This window comes from Saccoglossus kowalevskii, chromosome 3 (assembly GCF_978046115.1).
Source record: "Saccoglossus kowalevskii chromosome 3, keSacKowa6.1, whole genome shotgun sequence".
Taxonomy (NCBI): domain Eukaryota; kingdom Metazoa; phylum Hemichordata; class Enteropneusta; family Harrimaniidae; genus Saccoglossus; species Saccoglossus kowalevskii.
This window is the reverse complement of record NC_140643.1, coordinates 36,614,290-36,627,823: the sequence shown is the minus strand read 5'-3', so window position 1 is coordinate 36,627,823 and position 13,534 is coordinate 36,614,290. Positions and strand designations below refer to the sequence as shown.

General features: G+C 36.8%; 1 long non-coding RNA gene across 1 annotated transcript; it reads left to right on the top strand.

The window, feature by feature from the left end:
* Positions 1-6,023: 6,023 nt before the first annotated feature.
* On the top strand, positions 6,024-6,390 carry LOC146747860 (uncharacterized). The gene is made up of 2 exons (XR_014928992.1): positions 6,024-6,103; positions 6,328-6,390. It is a non-coding gene; the product is annotated as an uncharacterized LOC146747860 (long non-coding RNA).
* Positions 6,391-13,534: the final 7,144 nt, after the last annotated feature.

Genomic DNA, 13,534 nt, shown 5'->3' with positions numbered 1-13,534 from the left:
CCACCTTTGTTTCTATTTCTCTATCATACAATCGAGCTGCATTTTTTCGTCTATTTGGGGCAACCATCAACCGTGCTATTTGGGGAGGTCAGAATGTGTGTGTGTGTGTGTGTGTGTGTCTATTACATGTTTTCTTATTTCGTGTAGATGAACACCGCACTTCCCTGCATTTTCTCGTCGACGCTCGGTTGGAATTATCGTTGGATGTCATTGTGAAATCTTTCAGGGACGATGATTACATTTTAAATTGGTGCTGCATGGCCCTTAAAAGTACCGGTATTGGTTTTGTATTCTGACGTGTGACGACGAAACATCCAATATTCAGATAGAGCCATGTCAAGAACGTGTGCAATCTCAGGGCACTAAAATAAGTATACCTTACATAAGACCCCGTATTATCTCTATCATTAAAGTAAATATGTTTAACTTCCTGTCACTGAAAACTTGTGAAACCTGAATAGTAAATTGTATTGAACTGTTTTTTAGTCCCCGTTCGGACGAAGTCCGAAAACGGGGACTTATAATTCGGTCTCCGTCCGTCCGTGTGTCCGTCTGGAGTCATATCTCAGAGTCCCTTGGACCGATTCAGTTCATTCTTTGCATGTGCCTAGTACTTTATGTGGGACATATGCACATGCAGTGGTTTAGCGATTCGATTCAAAATGGCCGACTGACAGCCATCTTGTTTTTTGAAAATGTCGTATTTTGGACATGCTTTGTCAGTTTTCATTCAAATTTACTACATAGATCATACATGTTAGGATACATGTCCGTCCAACCGTCCATGTGTCCGTCTGTCCCTGCGTCAGTCTATCCAACGTCATATTTCAGAATCCTATGGACCGATTCCGTTCATTCTTTGCATGTGCCTAGTACCTTATGTGGGACATATGCACATGCAGTGGTTTAGCGATTCGATTCAAAATGGCCGACTGGCAGCCATCTTGTTTTTTGAAAATGTTTTGTCAGTTTTCATTCAAATTTGGCACATACATGTACTTTATACATGTTAGGATGCATATCCATGACAATTTGTTTCAAAATCTGGTCAAGGATGGCCGATTGACAGCCATCTGACTTTTTGGCCTTACTACTATATTTCCACAGTTTATGTACCATTTTCATTCGTATTTGGCACATACATCATACATATCAGTGTGTTTCATAATCAGATCAAAGATGGCTGAATAACGGCTGTTTTTATTTTGGCCATATTACTATGACACAAAACACGTGTTTTGACAATCTGTTGTATACTTGGAACTCAAGTTTCAAGGACACGCTCGCGACAACCCCTCCGCTTTAATATGACGAGCACAAAGAGAACTTAACGGGGACTGTGTCATTTTCAATGACTTGTTTTTAGCATATCTCAAGCTGTCATTACCAGAACTTTAATTTCCTGTCGCTGAAAACACAATAACGTACTGAATACATTCCGAGAGTAGAAAACACAGAAATTATATATACTGGTATCTGCCATAAATCCACCACGACCTCTCGTGCTATTTCATGTCTTTAATGGCATGGCCGTGTAATGTTATGAAAACATAAAATCAGGGCTCGCATTGTCATTGATAAGACTTACTTTATTCGTTTATAATTTCTGAACACAGGGACTGTGATGTGAACTCCAAATACATGAATAATATGACAGATATCATTTTGCACTACGTCTACCGATGAATTCGAAACGACAAATTACGGTTACTGTGGATAAATATAAAACACAATTTTTTTTTATCAAGTTGCGTAGATTTCACTAATTTTTTTACTCCCTCTTTGGAAAACTTATTTTTATTTCTTTTTTGATTGACTACGTGAGAATTTGTGTACAAATTAAATATTTAGGAAAATACGTTTCAAGGATGCCAAAATGAATACGAGACTGTTATGTCTAGACTAAGTACTACTACATATATGGCCAAACTCATGAAGCCCTAAAAAGCTAAATAAAATAGTATTATTGATATTATTCAAAATCCTGTTTTTAGGAATTCAGTTTGTATATTAAACTTCGTGTGATTCTGGTGTCTTTTAAAAAGGCCGAATGATGACAAGTGCTCGTCACCTACGCGAAAGTTTATATTCCCAATGAGCATAATATATTATGTAAGACATATTTACATTGGCTCAAATGATCACAATTGTGTCTTTCCGACCAAACGGAAACCCTGTTACAAACATATTCCACTTCTGGGATGAGTGGGTGTACGCTTCGCCAATTCTGAACATTTCCAGTTTGTTTTAGAAATTCCTCAACAAAACTCAATTTATTCATCACTCGTTAACATTTTCAAGAACATAACAATATCCATATCTGCAGAGCGGGTCACCACACTTGCCGGCTCAAGTCTTTTAGAAAACGGCGATAACGTGAATCTGTCTCCCTAATTGGATAAAGTATTTGATGCCTGTCAACTACAAATTCTTCTCTTACTTCCCCCCAATTTTTGCCATGAACTATGATTTCAATATGTCGACTTTTAGAAGGTCAATTTGCGTTCAAAATAAAAAAAAATTAAATCGCTGTAAATTCCTCGTCCGATCATTTATTTGAACAAAAAGCACCGTTAAACTTTTTCAAGGATAGTACTCCTCCTGGCCTCTACCATGTGTGGAGGTAAAACCACTTCCATGCCTCACGTAACAGTGAACTATTTGACCTTTTTGTTCCGGTGCGCACTGCTTGATCATATACTATGGGCACACTGTCGCATACGACTTGTTTACCACTTCCGTGTGACTGACAATGTTCTAGAAACCGTACTGTGTCTGGGTGGAATTTTTAGATGTTGATTGAATAGGTAATAGGACACTGTAGAAGGCAATAGAAGGTAATGGAACATTCTAGAAATTTGTAGTATGTTCCGGACTCATTATTTATGCTGATGTAATGGTCTATTTATAGACAGTGTGGGTATATATAGGGGAGTTGTTCAGCACTGAGGTCAGATCGGAGATCTCGTTGAATTGTATTGGAGTTTAAGTATCTAGTTATTGGAGTAGTGGAGTTTTACCGCGTTATTGTACTTGATGTTTGCAGAGTATAATAATACCAGTACCAATTGAAACCTCATCTGTTGGCTCTGTGTTCGTATTTTATCATCACCGCCAGGGAAGTCTTTTTGTTACTGTTGCCATTTTGGTATTTGAACCATCACACCTGTACTATACCAATTACGGTAATATTACGTTGCGTGTGACACACACGCACCGGAGAAGGTGCTTTTTAGGACGATCTTCCAGAGAGTATTTCCCTACAACTACATGGAAAATGCGGCCTTTATGAAGATAAGTTATGTTTATTCACCGTCACGGTCATTGATGACATACCTTCATACTATGCACATAGCTGTCACATGTCATGTATTTCCATTCTAGTACTGTAAATGCCGAGTTTAATCTTTGATTCTGTTTTGTCGTCTCGTCCCGATCATGTTATTTCAATCCGGGTTTTGACATACATATACGTCTTCGATAACCACTTGATTTTATCAATGTCAGAACAAACATGTCTTGGCGCTTTTACGATCAGTTGACAACGTGTTAAATTTGATCTAAAAACTTGACACACTAAAGTAACTACGATCCATTTGAAAGTCACAATAAAATAGTGGCTGTTAAAAGTAAATTACATCTTATACCTGTTCCAGATTTGCGTTAATTTTAAAGGTCAAAACTGAACGTCTCTCTGACACAACCCCCACGTTTTGAATAAGTTTCAATAACAAACATTTTTCCTTTCGTATCAGGGAACAAGTTTTTTTATTCGGATGCATATGGTAATTATTCCTTTGTTTCCGTTTGAAAAGTTGTGTATTTTTCAACTGCGTCTCCCCCAGCCTTTATTATGTTAATTTCAGTTGCTTGCAGCTTCCTATTATTATGTTTGGAACCGTACCGATTACAGTTAACTGCAGTAACTGCGGTCTAAACCGAAAAGTTGAAACTGATATGACCCCTAAGACAGGTGTTGCAGGGAATGATTGACAGTGAAGTTATACGCGAGTCGCATAGCCCTTGGGCGGCTCCGAGTGGAATGGTGACTAAGAAAGAAGGAAGCACACGACTGTGCATAGACTATCGGAAGTTGAATGCACGCACCGTGAGAGATGCGTACCGCGCATCAAAGTGTTTTGATGCTTTGAAAGGGGCGCTGTTCAGTATGTTAGACTGGAAGTCTGGGTACTGGCAGGTGGTCATGGACAATAGAGATGTGGAGAAGACGGCATTCAGCACACCATGCTTCCGATTGGACTGGCAACCAGTGCCAGTTAGTTTAAGTGGGTTATGGAGAAGTGTTTGGAAGGACTAAACTACAAGACCTGTTTGGCCTACCAAGATGATATTGTGGTGTACTCTGATACCTTTGAAGAACACTTGCACAGACTTCAACACGTGTTCCAGCGGCTGGTAAAGGCGGGTTTGAAGCTTAAGGCTAAGAAATGCAAATTCTTCCAGGAGAAGATCAAATATCTTGGCCACGTTGTGTCGAAGGATGGCATACAGACGGACCCAGGGAAGACAGAAGCCCTGAGGTTCAAACATCTTTCTTGGGGTTGCTGGGGTTGATAATATCGCCGCTTCATTGAGGGCTATTCGAAAATGGCTAAGCCACTGAATGAGTTGTACAGTGTTGTATGAAAGAACAGGTAGAGGAAGTAAGATGAGACTGGTCCCAGAGAGTTAGCGGCCACATTTTGAATGGACTCCAGAATGCCAACCAGCATTCAAGACTTTGGTTGAGCGGCTGACGACCCCACCGGTTCTGGTGTATCCTGACTACAGCTAGCCCTTTGAGCTCCACACAGATTCGAGTTTGTTGGGTCTGGGTGCGACCTTGTATCAGAACGAAGGAGAACAGTTGAGGGTTGTGGCATACGCAAGTCGAAGACTAGCCAAGGGTGAGCGCAACTATCCAGCTCACAAGTTTTTGGCGCTGAAGTGGGCTCTCACATAAAATGTCACACCATTTGTTAATATTAATATATGATAATAAAAAAAACTTGATAACATTTTTGTGGATTTTTGCACTTTATTTGTATCATTGTCATATGAGAAGTACTCTTGTCCTTATTGGAGATATTTAAACTAATCCAAGGCCACAAACTAGTTTATCCAAACAGACACAACACTGACTCTTCTACATATTCGCAGATCCGATTTGTATACATCCTTGTCATTTTACCTGCTGTACTGGTTTGTCACCATCTGGTTTTCTTGCTGATAATAATGCTGACCCGGATAGAGAGTCCATGCGAATTTAAAATGACAACAAGTTAGTTAACAACTTTACTCCCACTACCCGGCCAATATGCAGATTGCTGTGTGTGTCTTTACCCACAACATATTCCGCAACTATTTGGCTACATAAAGTTGTGACATAACACCCCACGTTTGGACAATTCTAGTAACAGTTTAATTTCTTTGCATCAATTTTTTTCCAAAGAAATTGCACCGCAATTGACAATTCATTCGTATTTCCTTCTCCTCTCTTAGGTTTTATTTCGTATCTCAGTTTAAAATCCACTTTCCACTGAATTTGTTTTCCATTTCAGCGTTATCTTTTACAACCCTTAACTACGTTTTTTTCCGGAGCTGCCACGCTGGTTCCCTCCCGCCTTCAAGTTAATTTCTCCGTTTAATGTGAAGATCAACAACTTGGTTCTCTGTGATCACATTGGTTTGAATCCGTCCATCTAAACTGAAATTGCCCACTTGCCTATCGGCTTTTAACCCTTTCAAAATTCTAAACACTTCCTATACGACGTAACTTTAGTTTCTTTCAAAAAAAATATATTATTGATTTTCGTATATTCAGTAAATAATAATATTCGTCCACACTTGTAATTTGTCACAATTCCACCCTTCCACTTGTCAAAACCACGTTTTCAATTGTATTAATTCATTATTTCATTCATTACAGTGAAAGCACTAAACAACAGTTCTCTTTTCTTTATGACAGGTTTTCCCGCATGCATCTCCATTCTATTACAGTCAGGAGACTGACAGCACATAATCATCCACCAATGGTCAGCATACCAGATGTGCAGACCAGCCCAAACAAACGTCGTGTTGCTGTAAAGGCTAAATCCAAAAAGTATGTATTTTCGCCCTTTTTTAGTTTTAGTTTTTACTTTTTGTCATAACAAACTAATAACATTTGCAGCCCACTATGTAATCATCTCAAATAAGAAACTGTTTGCTAGTAAGTTTGCTAAAGGTATAAAACCTGATTTATCAGCTACAGCTTAAACTTTTATTTTGATCAATTTTTAAAATGTTTATATTTCTAATCTTTCATGTGTTTTACATGGGTCAAAGATATGGTTGTAGGACCACACCACAAAAGAAGATTGGTAGTCCCAACATATGAATTTGATAGAACAGTAGAAATGAAGTTGGGGGGCAAACATGCCGAAAGTTGTACCCTCACTGCCAATGACTAGTATACAGTTTATTTAACAAGAACAAGCCAAGTCTGGATACCACTCCAGACACATCTATAGAGGCAAGTATTCTACTATTTCTTGCTAATTTCAATATGCTCTTTTATATAAACAGACATATCCCAAATATATTATACATTTTTTACATCCTACAATACTTAGGTCATATTGCTTTAAATCTAACATGCATATCACCGTTTCATAAATATAATTGTTAATTTCTAGATAAAGTCATTGCATTTACTGACAAGTAAGTTTGTAAAGAGTATATTTATACTGTACTCTCATTAACTGAATACAATTATAGCAACAACAAAAACATGCTACACTTAACATCTAGCCCAATTCATTGCACTGATTACCATAAAATCAATCAGATGCACAAACAAAAATACTCTAATACCATCAGAGAAATGGAAGTATTTTTTGTAAACCTTATCCAGCAACATAAAGCTAACAAAACATTATATTAATTGTAAGTATAAATCATACAGATTGTCTAGCTACTCTACAATATAGCCATAGTTCATTAAAGTGGTTTCCTGTACACAGCATAATGTATACTTTGCATTCTTTGTTGCATCTGAAATACCAGTTTTTTTTTACAAGCTTGTATTTTTCTTCACCCTTCACAAGCTGTATTTCTCATGTTTCCAGTGAAAAACTTACTGAAGATGGTTGTACATTGAAACCCGAAGGGCGTGATTTGCTGTTCTCTGTGAAACTGACCATCACTGGAAATACAATTACCGAAGTTCATGAAGATTAAAAAGCACTGTAAGTTTAACTTTTGGGACCTTGCAAAGAAAAGACACCATTGGACACTGAAAATATATTGAGCCAGAACAAAAAATGTTCATATTTAAGTTACTAGTTTTCACAGGGAAGCCATGAAGCTGTTATTACAAACCTTATTGATTCCAGGAAATCTGCACATGCATCAACTAAGTTAACCTCGTGAGCGTTTAGACACCTGACGGGATAATATTAGAACACTGAAATGCCACTAAAGAAAAATACTGGAAGTGAGGGTTCAATGGGAAAAGACAGGCAAGAGAGAAGGGTCGATAACTTGATTAAAGCGAACAATGAAAATCTGGTGATGCAAGACCAAGCTATCCAATATGGCGACCTGACGAAAGTAATGAAGATGACGAGTAAAGACAGGTCAGAGATAACATTGAAATTGTTGTTTCAAATCAAAGCAAAGGTAGATAAGTTTGAATCTATGAGTGCGCCGCTTCAAGAAACTAATCGCAAGGTGACAGAAATAGAAGTGTCGTTGAATTAAGTTCATGAACGAGTTGAAGAGGTAGAGAAGACGTTGAACACGGAATCAAGTGACAAGGAAATAGACGATTTGAAACACATTTGTAAAAGAAATGGAAAACAGGATGCACAGGGCGGAGAAAAAAAAACGAAGATATTGAGACGGTTAAATTTCCTGGAACTTTCCAGAGGGCGCTAAAAAAAGTTCATTAGGAAATTTGTCACCGAACACATGAAAGTTAGGGGGATCGACCAACATGTCGCAATACAAAGAGTTCATAGGGTGCCACCCTTTCCACTGCGGTCTGGTAAATCGAGATCAATAAGAGTAGCAATTGTTGATGCCAGTGTCGCCCGTACAATACTGTTTTCTGCTTCTAAGTCGCTCAAGCAAAACAAGTATTAAGGAAATGATATATGACGTCAGCAAACAGCTGCTAAAGTTCCGGAAATAATTTCAGAAAGAAAACCCAAGAAAGAAAAGTTGCATAGCCTGGAAAGTGCCCGCAACTTGCATGATTGAAGAGGACAATGGTCGTATGAAGGCAATCACAGTGAAAGAACTCGCATGAACTTGAACAAAGAGGAATTCTAGTAAATCAATTGTGGTAAAACAAATCCCTGTAATCTTTTCTTAAGAATGCAGATATTATAACTCGGTGTAATTACATGTTTATAAAGGGAATAAGGTATAGTCAGATGGCAGAAATTGAGTTGATGTATAATTACAGTTTTGAGGCCGTCCCAAGTTGTAGATATGAATATTGTCAGATATTGTCTATGATTGTTTTGTGTTTGTTGTTTGTGTTGTGTTCATATGTTTGTATCCAAGGCAGAAAGAATTTATGTAGGTTCGAAGTGAGTAATATTTCAGAGCAGGCTTAATTTTTGTCATTATTTCTGATGAATTACAAAACATTGTCAAAACGGTTGAAATTATTCCAGAAATTTGCTCTGACCATACTGCCAAGATTTTATTCATAAAGAGTGACTATCAAAAAAGTGGGCCAGCATATTGGAGATTTAATTCATCTCTAACTAAGGATGGGATTCATAGTGAGTTACTAAAAGAAAATATGGCAACTGGGCTAGGGAATTGAGGGATACTCAAGATAAGAAAACTAGATGGGATATGATGAAATATAAAATAAGGGAATTTTCTATGGAGTACAGTACAGTAGGAACAAAGAAAAAATGAAGGAATTGGAAAGTAAAGTTAAAAACGCACAAACAAAATGTTCAGAAACCCCAGACGGGGAAAATTATGCAAATTTGGAAGACTTGGACAGAGAATTAGACGAATACTATACATATATAACAGAAGGGCAATTTATTGGATTCAGTGCAGCCTGGTATGAAAAGGGTATTTTCTGGGATTAGAAAAGTCTAACAAAAAGAGATCGAGTATTAAACAATTAAGAAAGAACAAATATACTACTATTCTGAATCAACCCAAAGAAATCAAAACTTTCTATTCCAAGTTGTATACAGAAGGAAAGGCAAATACAATAAATGATTAGTTTTGAGGAAATTTGGAATGAACCCCAATTGTCTGAGCCTTCTCAAAAAGTCTGTGAAGGTCAATTAACAGAGGGAGAAGTGTTTAGTATCTTAAAATGATGAAAGAAAATAAAAGTCCAAGAAATGATGGTCTGACCATTGAGTTTTACAAGACATTTTGGCCGCTGGTTGGTAAGATGGTGGTAGAATCCTTAAATTATGCATATGATAAGGAGAGTTCTCGGTTTTACAAAAACAAAGTATGATTACTCTAATTGAAAAAATCTAGAAGAGACAGGACGCCAGTTTTTCAATTGTAGTATATTTCATTGATGAATGTGGATGTCAAGTTGGCTTCTAAATGTTTGGCAAAACACCTGGAGAAGGTCCTTCCTGAATTGATAGATCTCACACAGACTGCTTTTGTGAAAGAGTGCAATATTCAGGACTATGTCCGATTAATAGATGAGATTTACCTCTACACGAGGGAAGCTGAATTGAATGCTGTTCTTTTAGCAATTGACTTCGAGAAAGCTATTGATATGGTCAGTTGGGTGTACCTATTTAAAGTTTTTGCTTGATTTTGGGCGCGATTTTCAAAACTGGATTAAAACACTTTGTAATAATATTGAGGGATATGTCATGAACATTGGTGTCAGTACTGATTTCTCAACTGCAGAGAGGAGTGCTTTTGTTTTGATACTGGAAACATTATTGGAAACGATGTGATATTTGGGGTGAAATGGTCCACTTCCCCTATCCCCTTATCAAGATTGTAGGTATACATTTAACCTACAATAGAGAGGAGCGGTTAAGTGATTTTGTCTCGGAATACTCGGGGAAACAAAACCGTATCTTGAGAATACGAATCAATGTATTTGGAATAATAGGAATATTTTGATAAGGAGTAACATGATTTCCTTTGAAGACTGAGCAAAAAGGGATAAGTAGAGTATCAGATCTCTTCAATGGAAATCTCCTGATACCTTGGCAAAACATTGCTCTCATTACTGCAAAAATTGAAATGGATTGGACTAGTATCAGCCATTCCTAACAAATTAAAAAACAAAACAAATGTATTTAATGGAATTTGTATAAAAAATATCAGACATCCCTACTCAACTAGATGCAATATCCCCTCAAAATTTGAAAAAAAAAAAGAAATGCGAGACAGAGCCTTCACCCTGCCGATTAATGAAAACAAACTATGTGAGGAATTGAACATTAACACGTCAATACATTGGAGAAAATTATATAATCTCACGTTAAAAATTACTACTGATTAAAAACTCTTCATAACATTTTGTATACAAATAGAGACTACATAGAATCCACCCAACAGAAATATCCTAGCCCACTGTGCACCTTCTGCCAGAGCGAAGCAGAGACCTATAAGCATCTCTTCCATGACTGTAGATATACAATGTCCCTATGGAACGATTTGCTGTTCTGTTGGAGTTCACCTCCCAGCAGGCATTGTATGATTGTATCAGACCCAGATAAAACATTTTTGTTGAATTTTGTCTTCTTGTTAGGAAACATGTATATTTTTCAAAAATGAATAGAGGAAAGCCCCAATTTAGAAGATTCTTGTATTTCGTTAAGCGAATATATATTTGTGAAAAGTATATCGCAAAACGAAATGTCTGGATGATACTATATTTTAAAAATGGGCCTCCAAAAATAACATGTGTTAGATAAATTATTGGAAAAACAGAACACTACAGAAATGTAATTTTTCAAGTAAAATATGTATATAGAATATGGTAAACAAACAAATGTAACCTCGAAATAAATGTACCCAATAAAAATTATATTAAAAAAAAAACTGTATTGGTCCCTTAAAGAGCTGCAACAACAAATGGCAGATACATTTTTGGCGGTGTTTCTGAAGTTTGGAATAGTCTGTATTCACAATTTTTAGGTACTTTGTTATATTTCCCCAACAATAACTATGTTATATTTAAGAACAACATTACAAGAGTTGTTACATTGTTGTTTCTCTGAACATAAGTTATTACATTTCTGAATAAATATAATATTTACAATCAAATAGAGTTGCTTGTTTTCATTTTAAACTAACTCTGATTTAGGCGGGTCACAAAAGCACTATTTCTTGCTTCTTCCTAAGCAATTACCAAAGTTCATTACAAAATAGTACGCAAGGACACACGCAGGCTCAAGTGGCACCAGCCGCCCACTCCTTCAACACAACTCTGCTTGCCGATATCACTGATTTTTTTGAACAGAACTAGCATAACATTAAATTTTCGCTACAATATAGAAATGAAAATTAAAGTTACTCCTGTCCATTTTAGTTATTTTGTTGGGTATATTCTGCTCAAAAATCTGCAATAAGAATAGGTTTGTTAAAGCGGGAGGGTCGTCGCCTGCGCACGCGGGGGAATTGAGTTTCAAGTGATGATAACACGTCGTTCACGTAGCCTACCCAGTTTGCATTGCGACCTCAATGTGTTCAAAACAGAAAGTCGGCTCATTCGACGCTCGGCTGTCATGGCTAGTACATGGCTAGTACTGTATACAAACTATGCAACAACAAATGTCAAGAGATTTTGACGATGATTCTCGTCTACTCATTTATGCCGTAGATCTTAGAAAAGTATTCATATATCAACCACCATGCGCGGCTTCATTGTGTATTGAGCTATACATGGCATCAGCGAGTTTTTTGGACAATTTGTCTCATGTTGGACACGTACGTCTTTTTGAGGGAGGATACGCTGGCCGCGATGAAAGATAGTGTTTTCGCAAACTGTGGAAGTGACCAATGGTTTTGAAATGGCGGTAAGTTAGTTAAAGGCTTCTATTTATGAGCATTAATTTTCTACGGATTATTATACGTCTTTAATGAAAATACGGGAAACAAACAACAATAGACAAGTACCATGTCCTGTCGCGGAAATAAACAATAATGCCTACATTGAATGCACCCTTGGACTTTATAAAAAGTGGGATAAAAATTCACACCTTGGCTGGTTTAACACCTTGACGGAAACGGACCATAAGTTCACTACCTACTAAATGATGTATTAAAGTTTTAACTTGTTTCTTTTTACGATTTTCCTCTGTACAAGTTTTGGGAACAATTATTCTATTTATTTTAGCATGTTTTCTTCTCTCATTAGAATGTTGGTCATTACACGAGATGTGATTTTGTCCTGAATTTATTCATGCTTATTTCTCAATAAAAAAAATATGGGAATATCAATTGATGTTCCGTGGTCCCTATACAATTCAGTACATTTATTAGAGAGCATCCCACAGTATTAAATAAATTTATATATATTTTTTTCTGACAGGCAGTGTACAGTCATGATGATGATGGGCCAGAATTTCAAACAGACTATGTGAATAGTTGCTTGTGCATATGGGAGTGGAAAAATCTCAACTACACTACAGTGTCAATGAAGAAAAAAAATGAAGCAAACCAGTATTTAACATCCTTGAAACGAGATTATATTGAATATTCAGGGGATGGAAGAGTGGTGCATATAAACATCAGTGTGAAAGACATCGAGAGAGTTGGCTATGAGAAGAAAATCAACCGCCGTAATTCTACAGAAACCACCACATCAACTGTCGCTACAACACCAGCTCCAGCAGCTTCTTCATCAATATGCGAGTCAGCATCCAGGACCAACAAATTATTACAGGGAATAAGAAATCAACAAACAATACACACTGAACGATTTGAATTAAAAGGATGCAATATAAGAGAAAGCTGCCAAATTGCCCTGAATAAGTGTAGGGAACTCGTGATAAACAAAACCTATTTTGAGGTGAAAGATGTTTGTGAGCCAGATAACGTTGTGGATACAAATGCATTGAGATTTGTAGCCAAAATAGATGGTAACTGGGTATGTTTCAGTGTCAAAAATGACACATGCATTAAATAAGCCAGAATTAGTCTTAACAGCAAAAGTAGCTGGCTATTTTGCCTTTGTTTTTGTATCCAAATATAACCGTTGGGCACCAGATGTTGCAACCAACACATATTGTGTAAGATCCTAATAGGGGCCCACAACGGCTAGGATTGTCAAAATTGCAGCAGTTAACATTTTATATTGTTATAGGCTAAAAATTAAAAAAAAAATGCCTTTCGGCTTTGCCCTAAATCATTTCATTTGTTTTGAGTAAATTTCTTTTGTATGTGAACCACTAATCTTTTTATTAGTTTTCAGTATAGATTTATTTTACAGGAATTGATACAAGTCTAAGTGAGTGAATCATGTTGGACTTGATGCATTTTTGTTTTATTACGGTTGCATTATATAACGTTGGAAAAGATCTAT